The sequence below is a fragment of the Aptenodytes forsteri genome, unplaced genomic scaffold, assembly GCF_000699145.1.
Source record: "Aptenodytes forsteri isolate BGI_AS27 unplaced genomic scaffold, ASM69914v1 Scaffold142, whole genome shotgun sequence".
NCBI lineage: Eukaryota > Metazoa > Chordata > Aves > Sphenisciformes > Spheniscidae > Aptenodytes > Aptenodytes forsteri.
The window spans coordinates 4,680,978-4,706,658 of record NW_008794598.1 but is presented as its reverse complement, the minus strand read 5'-3'; positions in this window follow the sequence as shown (position 1 = coordinate 4,706,658).

Sequence of the window (25,681 nt, the reverse complement as noted above, 5' to 3'; positions counted from 1 at the left end):
ATTGCCGTCTGGAAACAGCCAGCGGATGAATCTCACACCTGCACTAGTGGCCTCATCCGCTTCCAGACTGATGTTCACGTTGCAGGGAAGGGAGGAAACACGGTACCCTGGCGCGAAACGAGCTGAGGAGTGCCTGTGCACGGTCTCTCTCCTATTTGGGGGGATGAGAGGATTCTCTGCTCTTGAGGGGGCGACCTTGGACCCGTACCTGATAGATACAAACTGATGGATGCCGACGCTGCGGCTCCTGGCGAGGCTCTGAGCAGAGTTCAGCACTGCTCCAAACTTCCCCTTCTCCTCTGCGTGCTCTCCGCAGTCTTCATTTCCACTAAATCACCTAAATTGGTTTCGCTCGGCGGTAGGAAAGCCATGTTCGGAATATAATGGTTGATCTTTTATGACATTTACCGCCACTCATGTCAGAGCGAGCGCCTGTTTAATTCACTTGTTGCTATGCCATCCGTCAATCACTATAAATGTTATAACAGCAATCTGTCACCGGAGGGGTGTGCACAGGGATGTGTGCATGGGGCGTTGGATGGGCCTGAGAAATGATGTGCCACCTCTGAATTTTTTTGGGGAGGGGGCATCTGTGTCTAACCGGCACTGTTGGGTCCCCTGTCGCTAATGCACCTGCCTCGGCAATGGGCTGGTGCAGCAAGCTTATTTATCTGCTTGCAGCTTATTTATTTGCCGTCTTGGCTGCTCTGCTGCTCGTCTCCCCACTCAGCAAACAGCCCCCCTCTTTTGGGGAGCGGGAGGCTTCTGATGAGATTTCAAGCGGTGAAAGTTTGCGTGGTTTTGTGGCAGTTTGCCTCCCCAACAGCCCGTGTAAACAGCAGCCATCAACAACAAAAAGCCCAGCAGCGAAACAAATGAAGACAAAGTAGCCTTAGGTTTCACTTCTTGCCCTTTGCAAGAAATTATATTAATACACCTGCGAGCTTGTGTAATAACAAAGATGAAATTCCAGTGACGCCTTGTTTGGGTGAAGGCGGGCTTGCAGGAGATGTTTGAGCTCGCTTTTCCTGTGAAGAGTCAGCATTTTGATTGATCTTTCAGCAAAGATATGAAAATGCGCCAACTTTGTGTAACTCTTATTTTTTGCGGTGACATTTTGTACGGCTCCTGTGCGTGCCGGTGTAAAATAAATGACACGCGATGATTCCCGCTGCACGTGGCTATAACTCCACAGGGTGATGCTGCTGACATTATAAACACCCGCTTAAAGCTCAGCATTTCCTGCAGCACCAATCGCACTCAAATGCGGATCCCGGCCGGCTACCCGTGCCAAGCTACCTGGGGTGCAGCACCAATCGCACTCAAATGCGGATCCTGGCCGGCTACCTGTGCCAAGCTAGGAAGGGAGGAGCCCAGTGTGGGCGAAGGCGGGTGAACCGGGCTGGCAGCGGGACAAACCGCAGAAGGCAGATCGGAGCAGGGTCCTGCTGTCAAAGGAGGTGTCGGAGCCCAGCGTGACAGGTAAAAGCCCTGCGCCTTCCCCTCCTGACTTCAACATGGAAAGTGTTTCAGATGCTCCTTTTCTCCCTGCACAGAGCTCTTTATTCATGACAACTTAATTAAGAGTGGCAAAGTTCATGAAATACTAATTGCCCGCAAACTCACATCTGTGGAGGTCTCTCTTGTTGCCTGGTGCCTTGTCTCCCTGGGTCCCCAGAGTGGCCCCATTCCCCAGGGAGAGCTCTGACTGCTGCCCGGGGATGGTGGGAAGCTCTTGGGTGAAAGGCTGGGGAAACCCTGCGGTTTAGGAGGCAAAAAGCTCTCCCCTTTCTCCTCTGACCCTCACCAGTTTGATTGGGGTCAATTGGCCTCGATGGGTCTCGGATTCCCTGTCTGTGAGTGAAATTTTCCTTCCCTCTGCTGCGGTGACACCGGCGCCTCTGGCCCCGCTTGGGTTTTATTCTCTTTTTCATAAAGGTGCTTAAAGGCGCTTGCCCGCGTCGGAGGCTGATGGGCAGCACGCTCGGTGAGCAGGGACAAGGCTCTTCCTATTAAACCATGGGAGCGCAAAGGCAGCTCTCCAATCCCCCATTATCCCCCCGTTATTATCCTGTATTTCCTCCTTCCCGCTTCCCTCTCTGCCCTCCCAGATGATGCTCAGCTCTGTCATCCCCACGATGCTGTTGCAGCTGCGAGCGAACGGAGGAGCAGGGCTGGGAGACACAGACCCCACGCAAACAAGGAGCCGCTCAGCCCTGTGTTCCCACCGGGGTTGTGTCTCCACCCCAAAATCTCCTTTCACAGGGTCTTTGTGGGTCAGTGGCCAAGAGCTGAGCGATGTCCCTGGGATTCAGCCCCACGGGAGCTGCTCTGAAAGCAGGTGGGGGCCAGCTGCCAGGGCTGCCGGGCAAGCTCTGAGTCTGGCGTTGTCGCTTTTGGGGCAGGAGCAGGTGTTTCGTGCACTTGCAGATGTTTTGAGCAAATCTCTAATGCTCACATCTGGGCTTTGAATCTTGAAGGCTGTTCTTAGTCACCGGCACCTCAGACGCGAGGCTGGCTTGGGAATGAACTGAGTGTTTCTGCTTGGTTTTGGGGTCTCGGGTTTTGAACCTCTTTGAGCAATGGGTTCTCCTTTGCTCCCCAGTCCCAAGAGACAGGCTCGCCACCTCTTTCCAAATGAAAGCTGAGACCCTCACCCCTTGTCCGAGGTTTCACAGGTCAGCCTTGCCAATGCAGAATTGCCGGGCAGTGCCACAGGGCACAGGCTGCTCTAGCGCAGTGCTGGCACGGGGATGCTTTCATCCCCTCAACCCAGTCGGCGTAGGAAGGCACTGTGTTACACCTGGCTTGCAGGTAGCTGGGATTTACCCTCCAGACCTGCTGGTTTATGGGTGCCGAGTGTGTGTGTGTGGGCATTGCAGGAGGATAAAAGGAGGAGGAGATCATTTACGGGAGTGAGGAGACAATCGCCAGCCCGAGTAGGGGGATGTGGTGGGCTCCAGCCGGGCAAAGGGGGATGCTGGAGCAAGTGCTCATGGCTGATTCCCTAAACCCTTGAACATGACGATTTATAACGGAAAGGCTGCCGGAGCAGGAGCCTAGCAGAGTGAATGGAGCTGCTCTAATGGATATTAAGTGATTTGCGAGCCTGCTGCTTGCAAACACAGCTGTAAATAGAACAAGAAGGAGGGGGGAGCAGATGAAAAAAGGCTCAGGCTCTTTAGCGGCATAGTGTGAAAAATGGGGAAAGGTTCCTGTGCAGGGCTTGGGCAGCGAGAGAAACAAAAGCCACGGCATCTATTTTCATATCTTTTATGTCTTCCTTGCACTTAATCTTGTTTAGCTCTGCAATTAAATTTTAAGACGCATAAGAGTGTTCGCTTACACACTTGGATTCTTTGCAGATTGAATTATTTAATAGAGTGTGGAGCGGCTCCATGATCTCGGAGCTATGGCACCAAACGCAGCCAAGCAGAAAATTAATAAACACTGCCTGCCGTCTCTGCACCTCCCGTGCTCCCCTCTGCCGTCCTCCCTCTCCGGCACGCTCTCCTCCTCCCAGCCGCCCCCTCTCCACCCCGTTCTCCAGCCTTTCCTCTGGGGTTTCCTCCTTCCTTCCCTCTGCTGCTTTCTCGTTTGGTTTTGCCGTTCATCCTCCTGCTCCCCCCCTCTCCGGTGTCTGCGTTTCAGCCCCTCGGTCGGGTCTATGGGCTGCTCTGCCCCTGCGTCCTGTGGGCTGGAGGTACGTGCAGGGTGAAAGGGGATGTCCAGCCCACGCTGCTGCGGGCGGACAGGCTGCCTTGGACACGTGGGTTTGTTGGACCCCGTCCGTGCAGGAGCTGAGGTAGCTCGATCCCCATCAGCCATGGCTTCGTCTGCGCTGGGGAGGCCCCTCCGCTGCAAGGAATGGGACTGGCCTGCACTTTTCCGCAGTTACATTCCTTGGCCTGAAAAAAAATTGCGTTTCAAATGCTGTCAGCTTTCTCTCTCTCCTCCCTGGCTCCCCAGCCACCAAAGTTGTTCTCTCCCTTCCTTTCTTTTTTGGTAACCTTTCCAGGCAACAAATTGCAGGGGGCAATTATGCTGCGTGCTAAAGAGAGCATTAAGCCAGCCACAATTTCCGTAGAGGATGTTGCTCAGCAAACAGCAATACAAAAGCAGTCTATGAAATTCATCAAATTGCCTGTTGGATAAAGGCACACATTTACAGTGCACTTGGAGCCCTTGTGAATTATCTGAAGAGAAATCAGTTTGTTATTTCTTTTCATTTTAAGTTCCCCTTTTTACAAGGAACCAAATAAAAAGGTTTGAAAATTGCCGCTAAAGAAGGGGTCTGGCCTCTCCTTCCTCGGAGACGCTGGCGGTTTTCCCTCCGTTGGTTCTTGGCGGGGATGTGCTTGGGGTTTTATGACTTTTAATGCGAGTCTCCGTCACTCTTTTCTGCGGTCTCCCCTCCCGGCTCCTGCCCTTCACGCTGCTCTCACGACAGCTGTTGGACGTTGCGGTGGCATTTCATGGGGCCACCCAGCCGTGGGTGACAGCGAACGGAGGCACCAGCAGGTTAAACTGCGTGTGCCCACGGAGCTGAGCGGTTCCCGCATCCCGGCCCCATGCCCAGCACCTTCGTGGAGCCACCGCCTGCGATCCCCAGCGCTGCTCTCCTCATTTAGGGAGGTATCTGCTAAAGAGCAGCCTTTCCTTCTCAATAGCCAAGGGGGGAAGCTTCCCGCTGGATTGAATCGAGATTATTTCTTGTCCTTTCCAGAGTATTTTTCTTTTTCCAAAAGCTGCCTTCCCCTCTCCTTCCCGAGGCTTTTTGGCAGGAGAGAGGGCTCGGGTGTAGAGCTGTGGGGTCGGGCAGTGACGCTTTCCCAGCCCCGCCGCAGGGTGGAAATAGGTCTTGTGCAATTGAAATTCTGGAGGGAATAACGGGGACACAGCAGAGGAGCAGCTAAAGCACCTCTCTAATTGCTAATCAATAAACTAAAGAAATGTTGCCCTGGCTGAAACCTGCTTCTGGAGAAAAAAATAACAATCCACATGATTTGTTTCATGATTAGGATGAGATTTTATTTGTCTGGCTTCTGGTTTGGTTTTCCCCCTTTTCTGTTCTTCTGGGCCCCCCACCCCATTACACTCAGGTTTATGAAGTTGCCACCCGCTCCTCGGTTCAGAACCTCACTGAGAAACTTTTGGCTCCGCAGACAGACCGACACTAATCTTCTGTGTAATTGAATCATCATCGTGGGTATTATTTGGCTGCTTTGAAACAGTTCTGCTTCTCGAGTAATATTTTATTAGCTTTTGGTGCGGTTGTGGAGTGTTGGGGTTTTTTTTCAGTAGCAATATTATTTCCTCGCCTTCAAATGCTGTCTACAGCGTAGCTCTTTATTGATGTGTTACTAGGATTTCCATCCTTTGGGGATGGGAAGGCAGATGCACGGGGCTCCCCTAACCCCGAGGGCTCTCTGCAGCCTGGATAAACCTCTCCCAAAATACAGCTCCCATCCCAAGGGGAGGGATAATCCGGACACCAGCTCCGATGCTCCTGCCATCAGGGGTTGCTCCTGGGGAAGAAGAAGCCCTGGATCAATGCAATGTGCTTTGACCCAGAGATGGTTCATGGCAGCTTGGAGAGAAGAGTGGGGAAGGGGCTAGGTGAGGAGCTCGGGGGGTCGGGCTGAGCTGCTGGGGGCTGCGGGAGGGATTTGTTGAATCCTGCAATTACCTGAATTCATTTCAATTATTGGCAGCGCTTCTCCACAGAACTAAATAAAGTAAAATAAATAAGGAAAGCAGAAGGCAATATAAAGCAGTTAGAGAGGATCACTGGTGAATTGAATAATTCATTCAGGAGAGAAAAGAGCTATTTGCAATGTCAGTCTTATCTTGATTGTACTTATAGACAGGAACTTTTGACAAGGAAATTACCTGTAAATTCTTCTTCTTTCTAGTTTTGTTTTTGTGTTGGTTTTTTTTTCCTTTCTTCATCCCAGAAAATAATGGGCAGGAAGATTTCCTGCAGGTTTGGATTTTTTTTTTTTTTTTTTTTGTTTTTTGTTTTTCTGAGGCAGTTTGATGGATTTCTGTAAAGAACTTGAAATCTTGTGACCTCACCGGGAGCCCAGGGGAAGCTGCTGCTTTGATGGAAACCGAGATAGCGGCAGCTGGAAACTCAGGAGGGAAAGGAGACAAAAATGTTCCTCCGGTGCTTCCAAAAAGGGATGGAGGCCGCATATTTGTATTTCATAAGCTGGGTTTTGGAGCAGGAGGGGTCCCTGGGTCCCTGTTTGCTGGGAGGTGAAAGTCACTGCTCTGAGTTTGCGTCTCTTGAAAATGGAGGTTTCGGGACGGGGGTTTTGCAGCAGCGTTGCCGGTGGCAGGGAGGCTCCCAGCGGAGCGCCCGAGCCAGCACCCATCACTGCCAGCGGGACTCTGCCCGCAGTCCGGGTACGCAGCAAAGATGCCCGGGGTGCGAGCGGGGCACTCGGCTTCCTGCGGCCCCGGGGATGCTGGTGGGGAGGAGGAGTGGGCGAAGGGCAGCCGGGCCGGCCCAAACGCCTCCGTGAGCACGGCTTCTCCTCCCGCAAAGCTGCAGCTTGCCAGAAGTGTTGTTTTATTTCAGAAGACATCATTTGGAGTGAAAGATGGTTTGGAAAAAATTAATCCTACTGAGTTGCTTTGGCAGAGAGAGACCCAGGGGCTTTAAAAGTTTATTTACAGCTCTCGTGCCTCGTATTTGCTCTTTCCCTTATTGAGAGACGGGGGACTCTTGAGATCAAACTCCACTTTTCCACCCTAAGAAGTGGCCCTGGAGTGAGCTCACAGAAACCCAGCCCAGGACAGACTCTGCCAATACAGAAGCTCCAGTTCTGCCTCTGAACAGACGTTGTTGTAGTTTGTTTTCTAAGCGGTGGCAGGGAAATGCATGTTGTTTGCCGAACCTCCCATTTGTATTGAAGGGAAGTTATAATTTGAGCAAAGCATGAAATACTCACGGCAAACTTCTTGTCTCCCTGAGCGCGCTGGAGCTCAGCCTCGTGTATAATTGAGTTGTTGTAATGAAGTCTGGGTTTGGTTCTTCAAGAAGGAATTTGTTTCAAAAAGAGACTCTCGACTTAATTTAGATTTCATGCTATTTCCTAGCGCTTGCTGTCAGTGTTGTAGGTCTTATGGGCCAATTTCTCCCTGGGGTAATTCCACGGAGGTCAAGTGGCGCTGGGATGTGGCTCTCCGAGGAGCTTAGGGATGTAATAACCAGCAAGTGGTCCCTTGGCAGTAATCGCAGCGCTGCAGAGGATCTGAGCGCAGGCAGCACCAGCCACAAACAGCGGCGTGCTGAGGTCTGACCCCGCAGAGCCCTGGGAGCTCAACGATGCTGCTGTCTCCACGGGATGGTGACAACCTGGGGTCCCCAAGGAAAACGGGGCGGGGGGTTGCATGTGTTTTCTGCCCGGTGGAGCACGCTCTCGAGGCAGACGTAGGGCTGGGGAAAAGAAGAGTTTTCCCTGTTGGGTTAAAACCAAAAGAGAGGAAATGTAGGGATGGAAGGGGTTGACCCTGCAATGCCTCTTTACCAAGGGAAACAACACACCATCTCCGAAGTACCGGGCTTTTTTGCTCTGCTGCTCTTCTGGGAAAGTCCCCCTCCTGCAGAGCTGGTGGGAATACTTTACAGGCTCCATAACTCATTAGCATCTCTAAGCAAATGTAAAAGCAACAAGCAAACACGCTTCCTTTCCTTCGTTTGTGCGTTTTGGTTTTAAATATTACGTTTCCAGGGATAAACGTTGGCAGCACTTGAAATAAGATGTATTAATTAATGAACGAAGCACTTAATTTAGGTTTAATAGGATAATCCTTTGCTGCATGTTACATAAATAGTAATTGAATATTAAGAATGCATTGAATGAGAATTAACTACTAGGGGAGAGATTCAGTTTATTGCATTCTTGTTAAATGCGTGGCCCTAGCCTGGGTCTCCAGTGTGAGAAAGCCGGCTTCAAAGGCTCTGAAAGTCAATGCAGAAACTGCTCTGAAATGTGTGTGGAGCGCAGGGTGAGAAGTTCAGGATTAGGCTTTTGTTCTTTACCAGTCCATGGCCTGACCCGAAGCTCAGCTGAACAGGAAGGACCTCCTTGCGTTGACTTTGAGAGCAGCTGGATCATTCACCAGGTGAAATCTAGCCTAAACACACGCCTAGGTTAAATATAATCACTAGCGGGGGGGTTCGGTAGGTCTGGAGGCAAAGGACTGCTTTAGTCATTGTCCAGAGCCATGGGGCGCTCTGCCATGGAGAGCTCAAGAGCTTTGCCAGACCCAGCAAGGAGAGGGTGACTGAACACGGGTGATGGGACCTTGACATCTCTTCTTTGCAGCTTGAGCTGCGGGAGGGCTTTCCCTGGGCAGTGTGTCCCTCGGCCCCCGGGTCACCCCGATCTCCTCCTAACCCACCTACTATAGCAACCATGGGAGACGTGGTCCTGCATCCTTGCTCTTGGAGGGAAATCTGCCACCTTCATTTTATTCTGGGATTTATTTGTTGCCACTCGCTCAATTACATGATTGCAAAGTGTGAGTGATAAAACCCTTAAATTACTTATAGCTCATCCTTGTTTAAGGGAATAATTAGTGTGCTCTTAAACAGGGAGCAATTCTTCAGAATGGGAAATTTAGTCTTTAAGGATATTTCCCCTGTAACTTATGCTACATAATTTAGCACTGATTACACAAGTATTTTATTCTGCCTAGCCCTAAAACTTTCCCTCCTTCCCATGCCAGTTTACCTCAGCACTGCGGGTCATTGCACACTGAAGGTGCTGCAGATCCTGCTTAGGGGACTTGCCGAGGGCTGTTCCAGCGACCCATGGCAGGGCAGAGAAACAATATTGGGTCCCCTAAATTCTCCATCGATGGAGCAGCAAACCCCGAGATGCATCCCTGTGCTACGCCCACCCGCAGCAGCCGTGCCAGCTCCACCAAAACCCCAAATGCGTCTTCTCTCGGCTAAACCCTAGCCTGGCACTGGAAGTCAAGTTGATCACAGAGTTTCTCTAGCTCTTATTTTAATTATTTTTATCCCTGGCCAGAAAATCTGCCTCAAAACTCAGCCGTTTGCCCGTGTCACTTCAGCCCATCCAGATGATTTATGCAGCCGAGGAGAGAGAGGTTATTTAGCTATTGTTTCAAAACCAGGTGCAGGGGAGCGAGGGGGATGGAGACATATTTCATTTGTGGTTCAGATCCTGCCAGCTGGGAGAGGCTGGGTGACAGGTAGGGAGAGCTGGTGTAATTCATTTCCTGGGCTGGGAGGAGCTGGAGCCCAAAAGCAAATCTCATGGCAGGAGTTTGGAGCATCTCTGTTCCAGCTGGGGATGATGGTTCAGCTGGCACGGGGGGGTTTTTGGGTGGGAGGAGGGGGGACAGCCCCGCAGGGGGGGGGCCGAGCAATGGCAGGAGTTTGGAGCATCTCTGTTCCAGCTGGGGATGATGGTTCAGCTGGCACGGGGGGTTTTTGGGTGGGAGGAGGGGGGACAGCCCCGCAGTGGGGGGACCGAGCGGGGGGAGCCTCTGCCCCGACCGGGTGCTGCTTCTCCCGCGGTGAGGCCGGGAGCGGGAGACTCTTGGCAGCTTACTGCGATGTGTGGTGAGGCAGAGCAGCGGGGTTCCCAGTGCAACCCAGTTCTCCCTCTATGTTAATTAAATGGGACAGGAACATGGACCTGGCTTCTCTGAATGAGAAATCAGCTGGAAGGTGGCTCCTTTCTCGAGCCCTGCTGCTTCAGCAGCCAGACTGGAGACTCTTGGCAGCTTTCTGCGATGTGTGGTGAGGCAGAGCGCAGCGGTTTCCAGTGCAACCCAGTTCTCCCTCTATGTTAATTAAATGGGACAGGAACATGGACCTGGCTTCTCTGAATGAGAAATCAGCTGGAAGGTGGCTCCTTTCTCGAGCCCTGCTGCTTCAGCAGCCAGACTGGGGGGGAGGCAGGAGAAGAATATCCCTGGATTAAATTTAATGAAAATAAATATATCAGCTCTGCTAGCAGCAGACGGGGCCCTGTTTAGGGAACAGCGAGTCCAGCTCATTCTTCAGGAGCTGTAACTTTTGCGCTGGCTCAGAGCCCGTTTGGTGGCTTTGCACACAGTGTTTCAGGAGGTGCAGGAACAATGCCTGGGAGGTAGGTGAGACAGCCTGGGAGACAATGATAGATGAAGTAATGTTTCACGAAGCTGGCATATGCTTGATGATGAGCCTATCATGCTGGATGCTAAATACCAAATGGTGATTAAACGGTGGTGGTGTGGAAGGAAGGGGGCGGAGGACGGAGAGTTTGACCTGTCAGACAGCTCCCAGCGGCTTCGCTTGGCAAAACTTCCTCCAGAGTTGCACAGAGGTGTAGGGGCTTCACGGGTCCATTTGGTCCTTAGTTTTGTTATATGTATATTTTTAAATAGCCTAAGCAAAACAGGTATTTCCATAAATAGCTGAAAGTAAGAAAGTTGTTCTCCTACGGTGCTCTCCCATGTTTGGTTTCTCTAGCGTCCCATAACAGCTGGCAAGGCTCCTGTCCATGGTGGGGAGACCAGCGCCTGCCTCCTCTCTCCCATCACTGTTCCTACAAAACCTTTGCTCCTACAAACCATGCAAGAGGTAAGAGGTGACCGGGACGGGAGCTGACCTGCCCCGAGCCTGGGCTGTGTGGTCGGTCCCTGCCCTGGCAGTTTTGCGGCAGGGAGTTAAGACATACCCGGGGCAGCCCCTTCCTCAGGTCATTAATTAGAGGTTTGCTCGTGTCCTGTCGTGATCTGCTGGACTTTGTTTGTTTAGCTGCACCCCTCCAACGCTCTGGGCTGTTTACATGTAGGGATTTCAGGTCCATCTCTAAGCCTCGCAGTGTCTCATGGTGACATTTCCCTTGCTGAATATCAGAAAAGGATGTTTGAAAGCCAGAGCGAGGAAGGACAGAGCGAGAGATGCAGGATGAAGGATGGGAAAGGGCTGGAGGAGAGGATTAGGGGAACAGTAATAGGAAGTGAAAGGAAAACAAAGTCCAAATCGGGCCCCGTGGAGGAATAAATACCAGGATGGTTGGGTGGTCAGGCGAGGCTCCTGCAAAGGCTTGTGGGATCATTCAAAAAGCAATTAAATGCTTTCCTGGGGGAACCAGCTTACTGGAAAGAATGAGCCACCTTGGACCTTTTCCAGTCCCTGCTATCTTTAATAATCTTCCAGCAACTTGAGCCAGCTGGTGGCTGAAGGCAACAGCCAGGACTTCCTAGAGGAGTTGGGCAAAGTGGCAAAGCGTGGGGTTGCAAGCAGGTTGCTCGGTATCGCACAGCTCTGCAGGGATGGGGTGTTATGGGGAAACGCCGCAAAGGAGGAACTCCCCCATGAATCTCTGCCTCGGTCCTTAAGTGTCCCAAAAACCCAGACCCCGTGGTGTCCCGGTGAAGAGCAAGGTGATGGGCCTTGCTTGAAGCCATGCGGTGAGTGGATGGAGGGTGCCGGCTCCCCCACCGCTCTGCAGCGGTTCCCGATCCTGCAAGCAACGGTTGAGGGTTTTACTCTTCCCCCGCTGCATTGGGACTAAGAGCCTGGTTGCACCGCACTGCTCTGCTGTGGGAGGGTAACTGGGGGAGATGGGCACTGTGAGCCTCTGCAAGCGTCACGCAGGTAGGTTGGAGGATTGCAGGGATCACTGCTCATGCATCACTGGAGAAACCCAGTGTCAGTGGGGCTGGAGACCCTCACTGTGCCAGTGCAGTGCTTGCTGCAGGATCCATGTTAGGTGTTTGCTGCGTGTGATCACTCTCCCCTCTCCCCATGGCTTCACTGACCTGCGCAGGGCTGAGCCCTTTGGGTCTACAGGCTTCTTCCAGTGGTAACTTGTGTGCTCGGTGGCTCTGCGATACAGCAATCGTGAATCAAACCCGAGGTCCTGATCCCAAGGGTGTTGCTGGCCACAGACCTACCCTTGCTATGAGATGCGAGTGTCTCTGCTTTCCCTGGCATCTATCCTGGTCACCTTTTTTTTTTTTTTTTTTCCTTTTACTCTCCTATAGGAACAAATTATCTGAAAAGATCTCAGGAAATGTGAAAACAATAATTATTCACTTCAAAATAGCAGTTCTGGGACACCTGATCTCCACAGCTTGTTAGAAAATGAGGCTGTGGCAGACTGACACCTTTCACAACAGAGAGCTCGGAGGGAAGCATTCGGGCTGGGAAACGCGCCGTGTGCTGAAGCGGCTCTTTCCTCTGTGCCATGCTCGCCGGGGCTGCGCCCACCTGGCTCCTCCAGAACGGCCCAGCTATGGCACCCTGTCCCCTCGGCAGTCACCGTGCTGGCTCCTCTGCCGAAACGCCGGGGCGGCGGCACAAGGCGCCGTGTGCTTGTCCGCACCTGGGAGTCCCGGGGCTTCGATTGGAGCGGCTGTCAAGCAGCCAGGGAGATGTGCAGGAGGCAACAGGCTTGAAATGCAATTTGCATTTTAATAAAGAAAGTTGTATTTTTTCAGTAATTTGCATTTAAATCAACCATGTTTCATAACTGAGCATCCCTCTTAAAGGGGCGCTCTGAGCTTTACCTAACTCGGGGGGAAGGTTAGAGGAGACTTTTACTTATCCTGCTCAAACTGGGGCCTAATAATGTCACTCTTTTGCTTGCAGGTGGTACCTGCTGACCCTCACCCACGTATTTCAGTCTGCTGGAGCATCCCAAAGCCCTCCACAGTGCCGACAGCATCTGAGCAGCCCTGGAGTGAGCAGGCAGGGTGGAGGTAGCACGAAGGAGACGAGGGGATTTGCCTGGGCGCAGGAAGGGGGGACCCTATTAACAACCTAAGCAGAAGCGGGGTAGGTGCAGGCATGCCCAAACCTGGATGAAACTGGGAAACAGCAGCAGAGGGAGACATTTGTAATGCAGAGAATGTAAGGAAATCATAAATTTTTAAAACTGTTTTGGATGAACTGAAGTATTCTGTTTTTAACAAATTTGAAGCTTTCCTCCTTTCAACTCCTTTTAGTACTGAAACCATTCGCGCTCCAGCACAAAACGCAGGATCTTGAAAAGAGACGGCACTTCTGAAGGCAAACAAGAAGGGCATGTTCTGTTCTGAGTGTGCTGGAAAGCTGCTCCCCCTCCAAACGTAATGAACTTTTACTGCTGTTGAGAAGTTTCTATAAAAAGCCATTTTCCAATGCAAAAAACGTTGCACTGGAGGCCTGTTTCGCTGGGTCTCCAGGTGACAGAGCTGAAGTTACTTGGTGCTGCCTGTTCTGCCTCCCGAGCCCGCCCACAACATCATCTCCCCTCCCCATCACCCGGGGGTGCCCAGGCCCCCCCCTGCACCCTGAGGAGAGCACCCTGCAAGGTGCCGTTTGCTTGCAGTCGCTTTTGTTTGCAGACAGTGAGTTTTCCATCAAAGCTGCTGCTGCCTTTCATCCCCGGGGAAAGTTGCCTGTGAGAACAGCCTTTTAACCACAGCTGGTTTAGGGGATTGGGAGCGTTTCATGGTCCTGCTTTTATCTTGGGAATGGGGCGGCTCTCCTCGTAGGATGTGGATTCGAGTGCTTGGAGGGGGAGAGACCGATGGGGGTGTGGGCTTTGTCCTGCCTCCCTGGATGCTCCAGCCCTTGGTACCACGAAGATGGGCTACAGCACCTTCACGCTCTTCCCTTTGGAGCAAAACCTGCCTGCGATGAGCTGCTGCTATTCATTCATTGAAGGGCAGAAAGCTCAAATGTGAATTTTAATGTTTAATGCCTTTCAATGAGGTGAAAGCAAAGGGAGGAAGGGGATTGCTTCCTATTCAAGCACCTCTGTTGGATGCCAGGGTGTTTAGGTGGGAGGGTTAGGCAGTGCAGCCGTTGAGCTGAGCACAGATACCTCTTACAACCTGGACAGAGGATACACATTGCTGCCGACAACGTGGTTGCTAGCCGAGGAGCTGCAGAGTCTCTATCCAGGAGGTAATGGCCACAAAGATGTGACCTGGCTGTTCCCCATGTGCTGCTGAGCCGGGGGATGCCAAGATGCCACAGCAGTGCTGTTTCCCCACCGCTCCTTTCCATAAAGGATGGGAGAGCTGCGAAGGGGAGGTTGAGTAACAGTGGGTATAATTCAGGTTGATTTCTTCCCAGACTCTTCATTTGCTGAACATGTCACCAGCTGTGTAGTATATGGGGTGTTTCGTATCAATTTTCTGTGATGCCAGGCCATAAATAAAGAAAATAAATGTTGCAACTGTTAATCAGTCGCTGCTCACCCAAATGAGTTCCCTATACATTTTCCTGTTCTATAATTACTTGTCACCCATTGCTAGTTTGTAACTTTTCGGTCTGTGATTCTGTTAGGTGGTTTTTTCCCCTTCTTTTGACAGGATTAATCTGTTAGTTGTGGGGTTGGGTTTTTTTGTGTTGTTTGGGTTCCCTCCCCCCCAGGCAGAGGGAGTTAAAAACCTACCGGTTGGTAGCAGAGGTTTCTTATGGGTTAGGAGCTGAGGGACAACAACCTCCAGTCAGAGCTGGATTTTTAATGTCCAGAACAAATACTCAGTGATACCCTGGTGCTGGCGCTGTGCAATTCGTGCAAACAGACTTTTTGCAAGCGTGCGTTGATTTAAGCCTGGTGTCGTTGCTGGGAGGTGGCCGCAGCGGTGCTACTAAAACAAGAGCAGATGCTGAATGCTCTTCCCTTTTTCTGTCCGTCTTGTTTTCTACAGCTTTCCAATGCTCTGGAGATGCTATGTCTTGCAGCACTCGGCTGCCTGCCTTGGTCTGCATTCCCCCCACGCTGCCTCTCCTCTGGGATTTGGGTCGGTCGCCCTGTTTTGCAGGTGGGGAAGCGGAGGCAAGGAGCCTTGCTCGTGGCCATCCTCTGCATCAGCTTCTCAGACAGGAATCCTGACTCCCCATCCAACAAGCTGGGACAGGAGGTGGAGGAAATCCCCCGTGAGCGATCGCTTCTGGTGAGGACCGCTTTAAAATAGATAAGTCTAATGGACGAGAAACAGCTGTGAAAGCATAGTGTAATTTTTCAGCCAGCCCCTCCAAGCTGGAAAACAGCGCTAACTTCATCTCGCTTCCCCTTGCACCGAAAATAATTGTAATTTGCACACCAAAGGGACAGATACGCTGGAACATCTTGTGGCAGGAAAGTATTAACTGCAGCTGTCACGTGGAGCCGCCCCAGGGATGGGTATATTAGGGGGGAGGCTGCCGAGATGGGTTTGGGGAAGAGTGCAGGGAAAACGAGCACAGGTTTGTGGTGAATGCATCCCTCGTGCCTCTCTGGGCTGCCTGGCGGAGCTGCCGGCCGCACGTGGGGATGCCTTGCGCTTTATATCCATTGAAACCTTCCCGTACCTTCATTTGCCTGCCAGCCTCTGCTTTGAAGGCAGAATAAAAGACTAAATTTCTAATGCAGTAAAGGATAAAACACAATGGGGAAGTCGGTCTGCTATACAGGAGGAATAATAGGTCTATTAGGTGAATACATTTTCTGTGCACCCAGCCAAAACGTTTCATTAAAACAACGGGGCTCCTCCCTCCCCTGCTAATAAATTAACCTCTGCGGAGGGGACAGATCTGCTGAAAGGATTCATTTTCTGAAGCGAAACGCGAGCCTGCATCTCTCGCGGGGAGGGCTGCCTGGTCCTCCCCTTCAGGGGAGAGCTTGGGTCCTGGCTGGAGCTCCCAGCGTGGGATACTGGGCGCTGGGACGGAGGCTCATGTAGGGGGATTCCTTCTTCTTTTTACCTCCTTCCCCCAATTCGAGGTCTGCCCTTGGTTTCAGGCAGTCGACTACCTCTTATCTTTGCCCTGGGTCTGTCTGGGGTCTGGCAGCAGCCCCAAGGCAGGAGCCCGAGGGATCTCAGAGCCCACCCGAGCCTCCAGCCTGTCCTCTCCAGCCATCCAGCAGCGAGCCAGGACAGCATCCTTCCTCTGGCAGTTTATCATCTTGCAGGGTCTGAGGATGACACACGTGGATTTGGGGCCTTTAGTGGGATTTGGAAGGGCAGAGTCCAAACATCCATCTGGCCGTGAGCTCGCCACTGTCGCCCAACCCTCAAAACGCCTCCAGGCCTTGGCACCTCCGAAAACAAGGCATTTTTGTGAAAGGCGCGTGGGATGGAAAATTGTTATTGGTGTTCACCGAAGCTGGAGATCAGATGCTCTCAGCCGTAAACCAGCCTCATCACTCACGGCAGCGCTGGCAGAGAGAGAAGGGATTGCAAAAGCATCTTCTGAAAGGATTCAGGTAGCTTTCTCTGCTGGAGCAGCCGCTGCTGCAGGGGTTTTGGTAGCCGAGCTTGATAGAGCAATTCCTTTTCCTTCCTGCACAGCCGGTCCCCCAGGGCCACCAGCAGATCACCGAACCCAAAATGCACAAACCAAACAAACCTCCTGCAAGGGTTTCCATCAGGGCTGTGCTAACGTTGCCGAGGTCCCCACGTACCTGGGGACAGCAGCCGGCCACTCGCTTTTCGGGGGGACCGGCGACTGAGGGGTTATAAATACAGACAAGGCTTTGCAGTAAGCAGACTCAGTCCAGTTGCTGAAAAGATCTTATTGCAAGTCTAGTGCAGCCTTACATTCCTCCACAAATTATTTATCAGGATAAATAATTATATATAAGGGCCATAGTGGATGCAAATGATTTAATTAATAATACACGCTTCAAGAGTAATTTGCAATTTAAAGTGCTGTATAAAAGCCCGGTATTAGCAATACTTATTTTTATTTATTAATTGCTGGCTCTCAAAATCTCCATGGTGAATAATTTCCCATCTTTTTTCATTTTTGATTTATTTCTGTGGCTCTGGGGAGAGGAAAGGCAACCTTGCAGTGACCTTGTATGGAAGGTGGTGGACTGGGGAGTCCCCGGCCCTGGCGCGCCCTTGGCTGGGCTGTGGCTTGTTTGTTTGGCCTTCATTGCTGGAGACTTGGGGATTAGGGTCTGTGATCTTAGGAATAGTTTTTGTTCACTTTTCTTAGCTTGTACATGTTACCTGGGAATGCCTCGCTGCTCTTTCAAACTGTGCATTTGGCTGATGTTTGGTGAAACTCTTTCCAAAATAGGGATGCGATGCTTGTGCTGATTTCTTCAGCCCAGCAAAAATGAACCCTGGGTGGGATTTACGGCCTCAGAAAGCCCCCCCCGTCTGCCTCGCAGCAAGTGCTGTGCCCCAAAAGCCCAGTCTCTGCCTCCCCCTCCAGCTAACGTCTCCGATACACGGAGACCAGGACTCCAAACTCTGCCTTTCTGGTCTGGGAAATGCAGCCCCCCCCCCAGTATTACATCTGCCTTTGCTGCTGGAAGGGGCTTAACTGGTTTTCCCATGGAGGCAGGAAGGTGCTGAGCACCAAGAGGGCCTTGATGAGGTCAGGAGGGGCAGGAATGGGTGCCTTTCCCCTTCGCAAGGCATCCTGAGAGCCGGTCTCTCTCCTGGCATCCCCCTTGGCTGAGCATCCCACTGAGCAGGACCCCGGGCAGGCTGCCGGGAGGCACGTGGCAGCTTTGCCCTCTTTCTGATATTGAAGTGCTTCACATAACATGCGAGTCCTGACACTTTGCTGCCTGTTTCTCAAAAGCCGGCAGAACCTGGTGGGCGCTCGGATCTGCGGCATATGGTGCGAGTCACTCCGAGTGCACCCAGCAAAAGCAGTCTCGGGGAAATGGGTCGGGGAGCGGGGGAGGAGGGAAGCTGTGCCGGTGCTGCCGGAGCCGTCCTGCTGGCAGCCGCCTCCGGGAAGCGATGCAGTAACTCAGCCAGGCGGGGAGCGAGAGGGGAGCTGCTTTGTGGCTTCGTCAGTGGGTCTGTCCAGCGCCATGCATCGCTTTAGCCATGGGGCTGCCGGGGGTTTTGCCAAGTCCCTGGGGTGGGAACCCACCTTGGCGATGGGTGCCGGCCACCGCTGCTGACCGGGGTGCCAGGAGGTGCCGGCAGGTGCTGGTGCCTCTGAGTGCTGCAATGTCCCCCTGCTTGCAAGGTTGGCACCTGCAGGCGAGGACTGTGTCTCTGCGCATCCCACCTCACGGATAGAGCAGCAGGCTGACCTGGCCTGCAAGCAGAGGGCAACTGGGACCCAAAAACACCGGATCTGGGTGCTCCCTGTGTCACGAAGTCCCACGGCCTCTGCAGCGATGCTCTCTGCAGGAGCCCTAGCTGCCACGGTGCAGAGGATCGGTGCTGGCTCGGCAAGGGAGCGCAGTGGGACGGGGGACTGTCGGCGGGTCAGTGCCGAGCATGGTGGTGGTGGCAACGCAGCTGCTGGCCCATCTGGCGAAGCAGCTGCCGGCAGGAGCTGGGGCTTTGCACGCAGACACGCAGGCGGCTGGAAACAGAAACCGGGGAGAGAGGAGGCACCTGGCGGCGCGAGGCCAGCCGGGGAGCGGGGGGAGGCGTGTGGACTAAACCTTGCCATGTGTCGTGCTGGTCTGGCACTGGTGATGTGCTGACCAAGCTAGTGGCCGTGGTGGTGAGCAGAGGTGTGTGACCCCGGGACAAGCAACAGCAAAACCCTCTTGGGGTTTTGGCAGATCATAGGATACCTGGTTGCTTCTTGGTTTCTCTTAGGACTTCTTGGTTTCTCTTAGGACCTTGCTGCAGCACAGGGAGGGTGCGATGCTCAGGGCAGGGTGATGGTGGGATCAGAAAGAGTCTTAGCAAATATGTGGCTTGGGCCTGGGACACAACCCTGCTCGAAGCATGGTGGGCTGGGGAGCTGGCCTGCCTGAGGAGCGCATGGCAGGCTTAATTAACCTGATCCGGCTGCATGGGTTAAATAGCCCTGGTCTGGGCTAAAGTGTTTTAATGCTGTTGCTGTGTTGGCAAGGGAAAAATGGCGTGTCCTTGTGTTTCCAAAGCCCTGGTATGGACACAGCTCTGCCACACGTGCCCTGTCAGAAGCCAAAAGCCATCCCTTGCAGGTAAAGATTTCCACGTGAGCGCTGTGCGGTGCTGCAGGTATCTCAGCATGGGCTCTGAAGCATGCACGAAGCCTCGGGGAAACACACTGCTTACGGTGCGCAATAACATCCCTGCTCACTAGCAAGGATGCGGGAGCAGTGGCAGACCCGGGTGCCCAACGCCAGCCCACTCATCCCTACCCCTCCGTGGCTCCTTCTCCCAAGCCACCGCGGTGCTTCGGGGCACTTGTGCCGAATCGCGGTGTGACGGGGACGCCCGGCTCGTCTCCCTGGGGCGTGGGGAGAACATGGCAGGTGACAGGCCTGTCAAAGCGCTTGGGATTAGAGCCTGTCACAGGCGGCGTGTTGACGTTGTCATTTCAGACAGCCGCCTGCTGCTCCTGCTCACGGCCCCAGGGAGATGGCTCTCCCGGGAGTCGGGGCTGGCACGCTGCGGGCTGTCCCTGCTTCGCAGCCCGGCTGCCCGCAGGAGCGCAGTCAGGGCAGGACCCTTCCCTGATCCGAGCCCCCGCATTTCTCAGAAACCCAGCCTTATCAGCTCCTGTCTCACTGGGCAATTTTTTCCTTTTCATCTGGCACTGCTAGCAGGTCCATTAATCCTCCAGCAGCTGAAGCGTGGCATGATTTTCCAGGTGGAGTTTGGTGTGGGTCGTGAGGGGCTGGGCTGTCCCTGCTCCGCAGCTGCCCGCAGGAGCGCAGTCAGGGCAGGACCCTTCCCTGATCCGAGCCCCCGCGTTTCTCAGAAACCCAGCCTTATCAGCTCCTGTCTCACTGGGCAATTTTTTCCTTTTCATCTGGCACTGCTAGCAGGTCCATTAATCCTCCAGCAGCTGAAGCGTGGCATGATTTTCCAGGTGGAGTTTGGTGTGGGTCGTGAGGTCCTGATGGAACCTGGAGGGATGGATCTGTCCAAGACCATCCAGACTCAGAGCTCCAAAAATCCAGAAACCGTCCCCAGACATTTGTTGGGCAGTGAGGAAGATGATTTGCCTCCTGCCACCGGTCCAGCTGCCTTAGGGAGGCCAGAGATCAAGGAAAGTCTCTTTTTTTAAAGTAAGTTGGCTTTGCCCATCCCAACTTTCTGAAGTTACTGTGGAAGTTCAGCCAGATTTCCGTAGGGATTTGACTTCTGCAGCCTGTCTTTTAGGAGCTGGGGTCTCTTGGCTGGATCCTTCTTGCAGTTCGTCATCACAAGTGTCATTTACCCTCCAAAGTCATGTCTTGCTTTTAATCAGTCTTTACCATTCAGGCATGCTGCAAACTGCTCCCTAGATGGCAAAGTGTTATCCTTCTTAATGAGTGGGACCTGGGGGACACGGGAGAGCAGAGCAGCCCATTTCTCTTCATCACCACCAATAGATCAGAGCAAATCAGTTTTGCAACAACTTTAATAAATTGATTCAATTTGGTGAGCCAAAAAGAAAAAGGAAAAGAGGAAAAGATTAAAAAGTAAAGGAGGAAATAACATGGGATGCTCCCAGCAATTGTGGTGGATGGTAAATCTCTTCTTTATTACTCTTTTATTATTTCCAGAATCTGAAGTTTAAATAATTAAGCAGAATAAATGGTGGATGAATATTATTTTCCAGTTTTATTTATTGATTCTCAAAGGGCAGATGTGCATAGAGGAAACTAATTTCTCCAGTGGTGTAAATCAGGGTAGGATCATTAACATGAATGCCATTTAAAGGAGATTTACACTAGCTGAGCATCCAGCCTCCTAATTTTGGGAGGAAAATATGGAAGACTACATAGATTTTAATAATTTTTTGTTCTGTCTTCTGTGCAATTCATTTATTTTCCAATTTAAAAGCACATCAGGTTTGGGGCTTTTTTTTCGGTGTAATTTAAATACATTTGTTGACAGTGCTGCTCACTCTAAAGGTCTTTTCAGGAGTCTGAGACTGGAAAAGCTCTGGGTGCCTGCAGGTTTGTGCTCACAGCACCTGCAAGGCCGGGGCTGGTACCCTGGAGGGGGAGGATGTGCTGCACCGTGCAGCCAGCGCTGGACTCCCCATAGCCGCCTGAGTCACGAAATCCCCGGGGGCTGCTGGAAGCAGGTCGGGGCTGGGACCGCCGGGGGCTCTCGCCTGGGCAGGCTGCGAAGGTCAGGGGCGTTTGCAATGCCTGGGCAAGGATTTCCCAGGGTCAAAGGCTTAATGCCTGCTTAAGTTTGATGTGCACCTTGTTCTTGATAATATCCACTTTAGCAGAGTATTTATTCTTTTAAAAACACTGATGAAACCCCAGCCGCCTGGAGTACACCCCTCTGTGCAGTCCCGAGTCTGCCACGGTGCCAGGCTCCCGAGGCACCAGGTTGTGTTTGGGGGTGAACATCTCGTCGTACCTTCACTCTTCTCAACTGCAGCTTCAATCTCGGGTCGCTGCTGATCCATCGCACGCACGGGGGGGGTCTCGCCTTCCGCAGGAGATCTCTGGCACTGCGATATTTTTGGCAGGCAAAGGAGAAGGAGGTGGCGGCAGCTACAGCAAGAGCAACAGAGGCCTCGGAGAAGCAAAGGCATACGAGCATACGAGCAGTGGAGCCAATTAAGGAGACCAGGAGTTAAGTCAATCTGACATCTGTAAGTAAACTAACTCAAAGGAAATATGACGTTACGTGAAACTTCTGCTACACGGGGAGTGACATATGGATAAAGCAGCCCCGTGAGTGGATAAATAGGTGGTTCCCTTCGTTATCCAACCTTGCCTGTGTGTTAAAACCAATTAGGGCCCATCATTAGTGGCGTTGTAGCTGATGGTGATGGGCACCGGAGCAGGAAGCACTGTCAGTTTTCAGGATTCCCCAACTCAGCCCACTCCGGCCGAGTTTCATCAGGCAAAGTCTCAGCATCATGAGAAGGAGTTTCTCGTGCCTGAGAGAGTCCTGAAATACAAACGCCGGGAATGCGGGGCTGGGTGTGCGGCTCCAACTTCTACGGCTTCATTCTCCACTGACGAGCTTGGATGGGGTTGTGGGAAGTTATTTTTTTCCAGCAAGATGGGGAGAGTCTCAGGCGTCGGGAGCTTGGCTTGGGTCCCTTCTCATCTATTACCAGCCTGGGAATGAAAAATCTGGCTGTGATTTGTAGCTATTGCAATGGAGCAGAAAAGCTGTTGACACCTCCGATCCATCGCCGTTCATTTTATTTCTGTGCTCCCTGGTAGGACTGGCAATGGGTATTTGGGGAGTGCGAGAGAGGTGGTGTGCATGTGTGCGTGGCAGCTCCACCAGTAGCACCAGCGTCGCAGTCTGCCATGAGGTTTGTTTGGGCAGACTGAAGAAAAATTAGGGAGTTTATAAGATGTTTCAGAGGAACACCTGAAATTTGGGAACTGCCATCGCAGGGTGCATTTGCTACCAAATCCACTATTGCCCTCGGAGATGTGTGGGTCTCGTTATCTCCCTGCCTGGGTAGCAGGCTGGAAAGCCAGGAGGAAGGGCTGCGTTCCTGTCTCTGCCAAAGTATGTCAAATTAATCTATCTAGCATCTTCTCTGCGAAAATTTTTGCCCAGCTTTAAAATGGGGACAGTCATCACCTGCCTTTTTTAGAGGAGGCTCGTGTGTTTAAGAGGAACTGTGTGTGGGACTGAGCTTTGCTCCCACGCTCGCAGCAGGGGTGAGGTTTGGTCCTTCAAAATGTCACTTGATAAACAACAAGTAATGATAAACACTTATTGTTATTCTCCCTTTTTTCCCTCTGTGGGAGTAGATGATATTGCTAAGTGACCGAATACACATTTGACCCTTGAAAATGCGAGAGTCATGTTTAATTCATGTCTTTTATTTATAGATTTGGGCTCCTCTGGTTTCTCTCCTGCGATGCACGGCTGCTGCTCCGGAGCAGAGGGAGGGTGTTCGGCCAGAGCCTCTCTTGAGGAACAACCTTCAGGACCCCGCTGCGACAGGAACGTGATCGGGTGCTGTGTCAGCTCCCTGCACGCTGATGAGGGCTTGTAAGAAAATAAATACGGGAAGTTTTGCAGCCAAACCACATGGATGTTTTTGGTGGAGCAACCACAGCTCGCTGCCTACCTGTCTGCCATCAAATCAAGGGTTTTCCAGTGGTATCGGTGTCAAGCAAGTCCCTCCAGGACACCAGGCCAGCAGGGTGGGGAGGAAGGGAGCCACGTCTCCCTGTCCTTCACCCCGCCAGCCCCACGGTGTCCTGCTAAAGCCAGGGGTTGAGCCTAAGGGTTAGAGCAAACTGGGCGGGGGGGGGAAGCTCTGCCCCTGTGACCACAGTCCAGCAAAGCCATGCAAGGAGCAGAGTGCAGCGGAGAGATGCGTGAAGCCGGGAGACTATTAATCAGATTAACGAGGACATGATCTAAAAGCCACATATCGATGACAAAAATGATTGAGTGGTGCTGGACAGAAACGACACGGGCAGAGCTGGCTCTGGTGTGGCCTCTGGGATGAACGCTTGTTGTTAGCAGGGAAATGCAGTCCTGGGGTGTGTGACCAGGGGCACCCGAGCAGAAGGCAGGGACGTAATCCTTTCTCCCAGCACAGTGCTGGTTAAACCACTGTAATGCAGATAGCTGTGGGCAAAGCATCACAGAAAGGAAACAGAGGAGCAGCAGAGGGAGGGAACTGCAGCCTAGAAGATAAAGGGTTTAGAGAGGATGGCTGTGAAGAAAGCGTTTAGAGGAAACTAAACATGGACAGGCTGGAGATGGAGGCTGGGGAGGGGGAATCCGGCCGTGCTGGCACGAGGGCACATTGCAGAGCGGGGGAAATGCTCTCATCGCTGAACCATGCAGGCGCTGGGAAGAAAGAATGGCATTAAACGGAGCAGGAGGCTTACGCACATCAAAGGCCAGCCAGGCACAGTTCTGGGCTGAAACCAAGCAGCACAAGTGCAAAGGGGTTGGAGGAGGCAGGAAGATGTTAATTCCTGCCTGGTGAGGCCCTAATGTCTACACTTCACGAACCCAAAGGAGCTTTTGGTAGAGCTATTCTGCCTCTGGTTTTTCAACCTAGCGATTAAACGTCCAGCATGGACATGCCTCTTCTCTTGGACAAACCTCTTGCAAGGGACAGACAACCTGAGGCCTAGTTAGTCGCCTTGAACTTGGCAGCTTCGTCAGCTGGGAAATGCCACGGGAGATGGGTGTGTTGTCCCCAGTACTTTGGTGCACTGGCTTGAAGCTTGCCTTGCCCTAGGATCTCTGAAGATGCTGGAGGACCAATCCTTGTAGTGCAAACGTTGTTGAGGGCAGGATTGGAGTTTGGGGGCAGATGAGGGTGCTCTTGCATGTCCTAGCAGCGCTGTCAAATGCACGCGTGTTGCTTTGGTGAGGGAGAGGACAGATGGGCTCCCGGTTGCTCTGTAGCTCACTGCTGCTGCTCCTGGGAGGAGAACTTGCTTCCTAGAAATTGCTGCCAACCTGTGGGAGCTCTGACGGAGGCAGTGTCGCACCAGTGACGTTGTGTTGATCACAGGCGGCTGTGCCACGTCTCAAGAAGGATGAAGAACAACTAGGAGAGTTGAGAAGGTCACCACAAGCCTTGTCTGAAAGGGATGCTGCTGGGAGGGGAAAGCGCCAGATCATGGTTTGACCCCTGGTTCTCCTCTCCCACTGCCCCTTTTCTTCTTAAAAAATAGGAAGGAATTAAATCCCATCAGTGGCTTTTAAAAGCCAACTGAAAATGTCCTTTATTAAATTACCGCCCTATTGATCCAGCAGTCATCCGAAAGGGGATTGATTGAGGACTTAAACAGACACGCAGCCAGGCCAGACGTTCAATTAATATGCATAAACGGGCAGTGGAGAAGCAATTTTCAGAGTAAGTCAAGCAAAAGATCAATCCTGTTTTGCCTTCCATGCCAAAGTTGGTTCTCTATTTATTTTTATGTTACTTCATCTTTCTTTTTTCCTGTCCCTCTTATGATAAGCATGTCATTGAGAGGCAGCACTCAAAGCACAGCTCACTCCACTCATGGAGCCATTGCTCCCTTCCTTCGGGCCTCGGAGAGGATGTGTTTGCAGAAGGGTCAGGGAAAGCCATGTTGTCTCGAAGGACTCGCACCCGAGGGTGTTTTTAGCAATGTAAATCCCAGGTTCTCCATTAAACTCCTACAGAGAAGGCCGTATGCAGCAGAAGACCTGTCGCCTCCTTTGAGTATTCGTGTGTCTGATGAACCATTCGTGTGTCTGATGAACCTTGAGTGCTCTTCCAAGTCTGGGGAAGATTTTGGGGGAAAAAAGCATCCTCTTTATTGATTTCTTCCTCCCACCTCTTCACCATATGATAATTCCAGCTGGCTGCCAGGGGCAAAGCAACCGTGATGGATCTACAAATATTCAGCTTTGCTCTGGCCTTTCCTGTGAATGCTCCAAAGAGAGCCCGCGGACACGGCTGAAGTGTGGGCCAGAGGAAAGCATTTGAAGGCAAATCGCTGCTCTGTGTCTGGTCGCTCTGTGAGTAAACTGCAAGAAATACTCTGGGTGTTTTTTTTCTCTAGACTTGGCAAGAATCCTAATAAGAAATTCTGGTCTCTGAAGGCCGCCAGCCCAGCTCCGCTGGCTCGAGGGCTTTGCTCCCGATCTCCCTTAAGCCAGAGGTAGGTGGCATCACCCCACGCACGTAAAGGGGATCACCTGTGGTTTGAAGCGGTCTAAGGAGAGCGCAGAGCCAGGCTGCCGGGGCCTGGGGAAGCCTGAGCTAAGGCGTTTCATGGCTCCAGGCAGATCTGAACCTTGGAACCCGGTGAGCTGGAGGTGCTGAGGTTTTCCTGTGCCTGATGCACCATCAGTGCAGACCTGCCGGGTCCTT